We start from the raw sequence: 9,096 nt of genomic DNA on the forward strand, positions 1-9,096 counted from the left end.
TAAAAGATGCTCAACATCACACGTCATCAAGAAAATATAAATCAAAACCACAGTGAGGGGCATCTGGGTGGCTCGGTTGGTTGAGTGTCTGCCTTCACCTCAGGTCATGATCCCAGGGTCCTGAGGTTGAACTCTGTGTTAGACTCTCTGCTCAGGAGAGAGCCTACTTCTCCCTCTCCCTCTGCTATTTCCCCTGCTTGTGCTCTTTCTTTCTCTGTCAAATAAATAAAATCTTTTTTAAAAAAGTCATGATGAGATACCACCTCACACCTGTCAGAATGGCTAAAATTAACACAGGAAACAACTAACGTTGGCAAGGATGTGGAGAAAGGGAAACCCTCTTACAGTGCTGGTGAGAATGCAAATAGGTACAGCCACTCTGGAAAACAATATGGAGGTTCCTCAAAAAGTTAAAAATAGAACTACTGTATGATCCAGCAATTGCACTACTAGGTATTTACCCAAAGGGTACAAAAATAGTGATTCAAAGGGGCATTGAATGTTTGTTTGTACTAGCATTTTGTACTAGCATTATCAACAATAACTAAATTTTGGAAAGAGCCCAAATGTCCATCAACTAATGAATGGATAAAGGAGATGTGGTATATATACCCAATGGAATATTACCTGGCCATCAAAAAAGAACTAAATCTTGCCACTTGCAATGATGTGGATGGAGCTAGAATGTATTATGTTAAATGAAATAAGTCAGTCAGAGGAAGATAAATACCATATGATTTCACTCATATGTAGAATTAAGAAACAAGACAGATGAACATAGGGGAGGGGAAAAAAAGGGAAGGGAGGCAAACCATAAAAGACTCTTAACTATAGAGAACAAACTGAGGATTGCTGAAGGAGAGGTTGGTGGGGCATAGGCTAAATGGATGACAGCTATTAAGGAGGGCACTTGTGATGAGCACTAGGTTTATATGTTGGTGATGAATCACTAAATTCTACACCGATACCAATATTACACTGTATATTAACTAATTAGAATTAAAATAAAAACTTAAAACAAATGAAATACCCAAAGTCATTTCTGTTTTCTTGATTCAACCCTGACTGATGATATGGGGTAATATATTTTTTTTAATGTCCTTTCTCAAATAACTTCAGAAACAACTGCCTTAGATAATTGCCTCAATCCTTCATTTTACTTTGTGTGTCCATTCATTTACTCTTCCACTCATACGCTGTATATTGAGCTCCTACTGGGTGTCAGGTGTCAGGTGCAAAGGATACAAAGGAGAATATAGCAGCAACGACAATAACTAACATATACCGAATAGTAACTATATATATTTAAGTGCTTTATCATTATCATCTTGTATTAGTTCTCTAATTCTGTGTAAAAAAAAATCACCATAAGACACAATGGTTTAAACAGCAAACATTTATTATCACATTTTCTCAGGGCAAGGAACTCTGGAGTGCTTTACAGTTTCGTTCTGGTTTAGGTAACCTCTCAGGAGGTTTCTGTCAGGATATCAGCAGGGACTGTAGACATCTGAAGGCTTGCTGGTGAATGGAAGATCCACTTTCAAGACGACGCCCTCACAGGCTGTTGGCAGGAGGTCTCAGCTCCTCACTACGTGGGCCTCTCCATCGGCTGATTGAGTGTCCTCACAAGAAGGCAGCTGACTTTCCCCAGAGCAAGTGACCCAAAGCATAATACCTTTTATGTCCTCATCTCAAAGACATCCCTTCTGCCATATTCTGTTAGTTGTTTAGCTCACTCACAGTCAAGGGAAGAGAACTTCAGCCCCATATCTTGAAGGGAAGAGTGCTGAAGAATTTGCAATTCTAATTCTTATAACCACCATAATTTTGCAACAATCCCATTTTGTACCTGAGGAAACTGAGATACAGATAATTAAGACATTTGTCCAAGGTCCCACAAGCTAGCAAGTGATGGAATTGGAATTCCATTGCAGATTAACTCTAGAACTTGCATTTTTTAAAAGATTTTATTTATTTATTCATACCACACACACACACACACATTGAGAGAGAAAGAGACAGAAGCAGAGGGAGAAGCAGGCTCCATGCGGAGAGCCCAATGCAGGACTCGATCCCGAGACTCCAGGATCACGCCCTGGGCCGAAGGGGATGCTAAACCGCTGAGCTAACCTGGCTGTCCCTCATTTTGTCTTTCTTGATCACCCTTGAATCCCCAATATCTGGCTCACAGTAGGCACTCAATCAATATTTGTTAAATGATTAAGTAAATACATAGAAAAGGGAGTATGTTACTCAGTTAAGGAGGTGTGGGATGCTACAGGCAGAAGAGTGGTCATAAATTATAGAGCTGAATATTTTTATAATTATAGAGTGTCTAGATGGCTCAGTTGGAAGAGCATGTGACTCTTGATCTCAGGGTGTGAGTCTGAGCCTTATGTTGGGTGTAGGGATTACTTAAATAAGTAAATACATTTTAAAGAAGACTTTCTAAGTAAAAGAAAAACCTTCCATCCCCCTCCCCCCAAAAGATTTGCTGCACTTTATTCGCATGCCTCAAACTCATCAGCAAAACGAAAACTGCATTAGCAGGGACAGGTTTAAGATAGTTTGGCCAAGGGAAGAGTAAGTCCAACGCTTCTCCTTGAGCTGTTCTTTTCCAGCTGTGGTTCCTCCTGGGCAGGCCCTGGCCTGGAAAGGCCTGAAGTAGCTGTCACCACCCACTTCTTGGCCGCTTTCATAGCAGACTTGGTGACTTTGCCACCAGTCGCTGTTTTTTTCTCCACAGCCTTGAGGACCCCAACAGCCACTGTCTGCCTCATGTCACACACAGTGAAGCGACCAAGGTAGGGGTACTCTGAGAAGCTTTCCACACACCTGAGCTTTTGCGGAATCATCTGAACAATGGCTGAGTCCCCAGACTTCAGGGCTTTGAGATTGTCTTCCAGCTTCTTGCCTCAACACCGGTCAATCTTCTCCCTGAGGTCAGCAAACTTGCAGGCAATGTGGGCTGTGTGGCCATCCTGAACTGGTGACCAGCTGCAATGCTGCCGGGGCGGCTGGGAATGATCACCTGGGAGATGAAGCTCCCCATCTCTGAGGGCAGGTCATCCTTGCTGTCTCCTGCCACGCAGCCCCACCTGATGTCCTTCACTGACACATTCTTCACATTGAAGCCCACGTTGTCACCGGACAGGGCCTCAGCCAGGGCCTCATGGTGCATCTTGACAGACTTGGGACTTTTTTTTTTTTTAAGATTTTATTAATTTGTTCACGAGAGACAAAGACCTAGGCCGAGGGAGGAGAAGCAGGCTCCATGCAGGGAGCCCAATGTGGGACTCGATCCCGGGACCGTGGGATCACGCCCTAAGCCGAAGGCAGCTGCTCAATCGCTGAGCTACCCAGGTGTCCCCAGACTTGACTTTCATAGTGATGTTGCAGGAGGCAAAGGTCACCACCATGCCTGGCTTGAGAAAGCATGTTTCTGCCTGGCCCACGGACACGGTGCGGATGCCCCCAATCTCGTATACATTCTGCAGAGGCAGCCACAGGGGCTTGTCCACAGGGCAGGCGGGGCCATGATGGAGTCCAGTGCTTCTGGCAGTGTCATGGCTACCACATCTCCTTTCTTCCTGGTGATCTTCCAGCCTCTGAACCAGGACATCTTGGTGCTGGGCTCTATCACGTTGTCCCCATGCCAGCCTGAGGTGGGCACAAAGGCAACAGCCTTAGAGTGGTAACTAATCTTGACTGAGGCCTTCACCTCCTCCCAGATCTCCTCAAAGCATGCACTACGGTCAGGTGGCCCCCTGATGTCCATCTTATTGCCTACCATGATGAGCTGCTTCACACCCAGTGTATAGGCCAGCGGTACATGCTCACAGGTCTGCCCATTTTTGGAGATAGGTATTTTCTAAATTTATTTATTCATTTGAGAGAGTGAGAGAGAGAGTGAGAGAGAAAGAGGGCAAGTGGGGGAGGAGCAGAGGGAGAGAGAGAGAGAGAGGCTCTGCTCCGTGCAGAGTCCCACTTGGGGCTCAATCTCACAACCCTGAGATTAGGACCTGAGCCGAAACCAAGAGTCAGCTGCTTAACTGACAGTGCCAACCATGTGTCCCCCATTCTTGGAGATATTAATAACATTCCTTCAGAAACCTGCAATATTATTTTTCCATGTTCATGTCTTTAAAAAAAAAAACCCAACAACAGTTCTATGGGGTGGAGGTGGGAGGGCAAACACAGTGATATTTACTTTGGAAACACATACATGAAAATTACTTGTATTTTACACGCTGAGAGTAGAAATATGACCTCTATTCAATGTAAGATTTGCACTAAAGTTGAAAATGGACAAGACATTGGCATTCCCATCTATTATAACTGGGCCAGAGCTTCAATCACCAGCTGAAAAAATAAATGCAGGGTCAGCAGGCATTTGCCCTCTGCACCCTGAGTGCATTCCACAGTGAAAACCATGTGCAAATGACCTAAAGATCTAATGCCTCTGGATTTACAATTCATGCAAAGCCATACAATTAATACAAGGTAGAGTGAGCCACAGCAGGGTGTCCTTGAAAATGATGCCCATTGTAGAATGGCCCAGGGGACAGGAGAATCATATCTGGGCCAAAAGAAACTACATTTCTTGCCTTTTCATCTCCAGTGTTCAGGGAACTAGGGCGACTAACAGGGGGATGGCTTTGCTGGAGGTGGGACGGAGCAGCCCCATGGCCAGGGTTTGCAGCAGCGGCCTGGCTTTAACAAGTTGCACAACAGGGACACGTGGAGGGCAGCGGAGACATCTGCTGGGTTGTTGCTCAGAGTGGGGGGACATCCACCCTGTGGGGCCCTGCGCTATAAGGAAGCCTCAGGGAAAGCAAACCTGGGTGCAACCAGACGCCTCTGCATCTGTCTCTACAATAGATGGGAGACTGAAAATGAACAAGGTGTTCTGCTTGGTTTAGGGATTATACAGAGGCATAAGCCACATCCCCATAATTTTCCCAACCACGCCTGCTTCTCTTTTATCTGATTTTGGACTCCTGATGGGAGAAAGCAGCAGAGATGGTTGTTACTTCAGGTATCCAGTAAGAGCCCATGTTTGTCGGCCATGCTACCTTCTTTTGGTTCTTTGAACGTGTCATGCTTTGTTTTCTGGTTTCTATCGTTGTGTATCAAACCACCCCAAATTTGGTGGTATAAAGCCATAACCATCTCATTGTGCTCACAAACTCTGCGGGGGAGGAATGTGGGTCTGGGGCAGTGGAGAGGTCTTGTCTCTGTTCCATGGTGCTTGGGCCCTTAGCTGGGAACTCAAATGTTGGTGGTGACGTGACTAGCCGGGGGCCGTGATAATTTGAAGGTTCTAGCACTCGTACCTGGTGCCTGGCTGGTCTCAGCTGGGACTACTGACTGGAACACCCACACTGGCCTCTCCAAGTGGTCTGGTCTTCTCATAGTGTGGCCACTACCTTCCAAAAGGGATCATCTCGAGAGCAAGCATTTCGAGAGAACTAGGTGGAAATTGCAGGGCCTTTTTTGACCCAGAAGGCAGGCAGTGTCACTTTGGTCACATTCTATTGGTTACAAGAGAGATACTAAATTAAGGGCTCCCGCAGTCATCCTTGCTAGCCAGTTACGATCTGCTCCCCATGCACAGGCACATGACCCCTCACCCTGTCCTTCTGGGCCACAGCTAATTCATCAGGGAGGGCTGCCAATCTTCATGCTAACAGAGGGATGACTTTCCCTCTGTTGTCTGCTGCCACAGGTTCTGCTAGGTTTGAGGGGAGGCAGGTGGAACACTGCAGACGTGTATTCACAGGATAATAATGGAGGAGCATCAGCAGGAAAGGCACAGAGCCCTGCAGCCGAGGGCTTCTGAACAACTCTGAGCCCAGAACCACCCTCTACTTGAGCCACAGGAAGCCTGGGATGATTCCTTTTGGATTAATGACTTATGATCACTACTTACAATAAATCCCTTTAGTTTAGCTAATGTTAGTGAATCTCAATTCCTTAACACCAAATGAGTCTAAACTAAAGTGATGTGAAGTTCTAAAACACCATTCAGGGATCCCTGGGTGGCGCAGCGGTTTAGTGCCTGCCTTTGGCCCAGGGCGTGATCCTGGAGACCCGGGATCGAATCCCACATCGGGCTCCCGGTGCATGGAGCCTGCTTCTCCCTCTGCCTATGTCTCTGCCTCTGTGTGTGTGTGTGTGTGATTATCATAAATAAATAAAAATTAAAAAAAAAAACTTAAAACACTATTCAGCCCACAACCATCCTTGGACGAAAATCGCCCAGACTGAAGGTATGAGCACCAACAGCCTGGCGGACTTACAGTTAGTCCCCTCAAGATACTTTCAACCAGAAGATCTTTTCCTAAGACAGGCATCTTCCTAGTTACTACCACTCAACTTGTAATACCCTGTGATACCTGCAGGTATCAACAGCTGCTGGGTGTTAGGAACAGAGTGGGTGCCTCCCTGGGCAGGAAGACTGACGCCGAGTCTCAGTCTATAAATTCCTCCTGCTAAGAAGCACTATCAATATCCATTTAGCCAGCAAATACATACTGAGTGCCTACTATATCTATGTACTAGAATTTGAATGGTTTCTACTTTATTATGTGTGAATCCAACTTTTGTGGGTTGGCCTTGGAATCCAATTATTTTTTAAAACACAGCTTTGTTTCGTTTTGCTTTGTTTTGTTTTTTAAGATTCTATTTATTCATGAGAGACACAGAGACAGAGGCAGAGACATAGGCAGAGGGATGAAGGAGGCTCACCTGCGGGGAGCCTGATGTGAGACTTGATCTCAGGACCCCGGGATCACAACCCAAGCCGAAGGCAGATGCTCAACCACTGAGCCACCCAGGTGGCCCTATAACACAGTTTTAAAGAAAACTTCGTTCTACAACCCTCCACCCCAATTGCCTTTCAATTAATATTTGGCCTACCTGGATGCAAAACTGAGGATTGCTTCAAAGAACACAGAGCAGCACAGTGAATGCCTCACTTGAGAAAAAGCTGTAGGCTTTCAGTATTGCTTCCTCACTAATGTGGGGAAGGGGCCAAGACCCTGAGAGGCATTGCATGCAGCTGTGTGTAAGGTGTCCACAGAAAAGCAAACAGTGCAGTAACAGTGGAACATGTTTAAGGAACATGAAACAGGTTGTGGAGACACATGGGAAGTCTCTGAAATGAGTCATTGGTGATTTACATAACTGAAGAGTTATCTGATTTAGATACTCTTTAGGTGGGTTCTGTCAAGCTTGTATATTGAGTGATATTTGCACTCAAAAATTAAATTCATCCAAATAAAGACTGTGAAAGAAGAACCATGAGGTTTTCACCTAGGGAAAAATTGTCTAGAAGAATAATTCTTTACTTTTTGAGTTTGAGAGTGCAAAAAAAAAAAACCAAACAAACCCAAACACCTTTATTTTCATTATTTCAGAAATAACATGCTCAATTCAAAAAATTTAGACATGATAGAAAAGTGTTCATTCATTCAATACATATTTATTTAGTATCTACTATGTATAATACTCTAGGCAGCAAAAGTCGAACAGTGAGCATAAAAAAAAAAACAGTCTGCTATAAACTCACCTTCCAGAGAAAGCATTTTTAATAGTTTGCTGCAGTCTGTTCTAACCTACCCATAAGTTTGTGGTCCCTGGCTTTCCAGCCGAGGGTCCCAGGTCAGGAAGCACTGCTCTGGAGGTCTTAGATGACATGCTGGCTGCACAGACGTGAGCCTCTGTGCTACATGCTACTAAGAATCAAGAACCTGCAGGACGACCCTTGACAAGGGTCAGCTATTTCCCTGGCATGTGTCTTTGTAATGGGAACTATTTTCAGGGGAGCAGGTACAAAAGCAAGTAGAGACAAACATATTTCCTGTTGGCCAATTTATCAGGTGTTAGGGAATAGGAAAATATCCTATTTCAGATCTAAGGCAGCCGACAGGCATCTGATAGGTTGGTATCGTGGAGCTTCATTAGTACTCAGTAAAGACTGACTGTTGAAACCAGCCCGCCAGGTGTATTTGAAAGGAGAAGAGGCTTAATGTTGCTCTTACAGAGTAATTAACTGGGGCAGGTACACACCCACATAGCTTTTAAAAACAATATTTTCTTGAGTCTGTAATGTCAGCACACTCTTCCTACTTCAGAGATGCTGGTGTGCTGGGTGGAGGATCCATGTTAGATGCTCTCATTATATGTTGTCTTTTGAGTTTCAGTTTAATGATAGGCCTGGGCACATAAGTTTACAGGTTAGCCTTGGGTTGATATCTATGAGATCTCTCTCTCCTGCAATTTTAATTTTCGTATTTATAACTAAGTTAATCTTGTTAGTGCTGTTTTAATTGGGAATTTTGGCCTAAATATTCATGAGATTTTTTTTTTAAGGGGGAAAGGTCAGGGAAGCTACCTATTACAATATATATCTTGGCAGTTTTGATTAAATAAATTATTTATGCCACCTGCTGGTCTTTCTAGGACTCACTTTTACATTATTAAAATTTTTTACATTTAATTTGTATTTATGCTATACACAAATGTGTCTAAAATAATCCTTCAGTCAAATCTGTAACTTTTAAAAAATATTTTCTTTATTTATTCATGAGAGACATAGAGAGGCTAAAACATAGGCAGGGGGAGAAGCAGGCTCCCTGTGGGGAACCCAATGCAGGATTCGATCCCGAGACCCAGGGATCACCATCTGAGCCAAAGGCAGACGCTCAACCACTGAGTCACCCAGGTGGCCCAAATCCATAAATGTTTTATAAAGAATGTACTAATTTATAGAACTTGATTCTGACCCACATCTTCTATTTTTAAAATTTCCTCTTGCCAAGGCTAATTTAAAAAGATACTTATATATTATTTAGAGGAGAGCTATTATTCTCTAGTCTAGACTAACATTCCTAAACAGCATGTATTTTAGACTTCAAAGCCTATATGAATACCAAAAAAGCATATGGTCCTGGTGAATAGTGAAGTTTGTCATCTCTACAAATGTAAAATAGCTCATTTAGCTAGAAATCATTAAGTTACTTTTTCTGGAAGGAAAACTTACAATAAAGGTAACAACACCATTTAATCTGTTTTACCCACCCCCACCCC

General features: G+C 43.9%; 1 pseudogene; it reads right to left on the reverse strand.

The window, feature by feature from the left end:
- Positions 1-2,560: 2,560 nt before the first annotated feature.
- On the reverse strand, positions 2,561-7,704 carry LOC112915304 (elongation factor 1-alpha, somatic form-like; annotated as a pseudogene).
- Positions 7,705-9,096: the final 1,392 nt, after the last annotated feature.

The sequence above is a fragment of the Vulpes vulpes genome, chromosome 16, assembly GCF_048418805.1.
Source record: "Vulpes vulpes isolate BD-2025 chromosome 16, VulVul3, whole genome shotgun sequence".
Lineage (NCBI taxonomy): Eukaryota > Metazoa > Chordata > Mammalia > Carnivora > Canidae > Vulpes > Vulpes vulpes.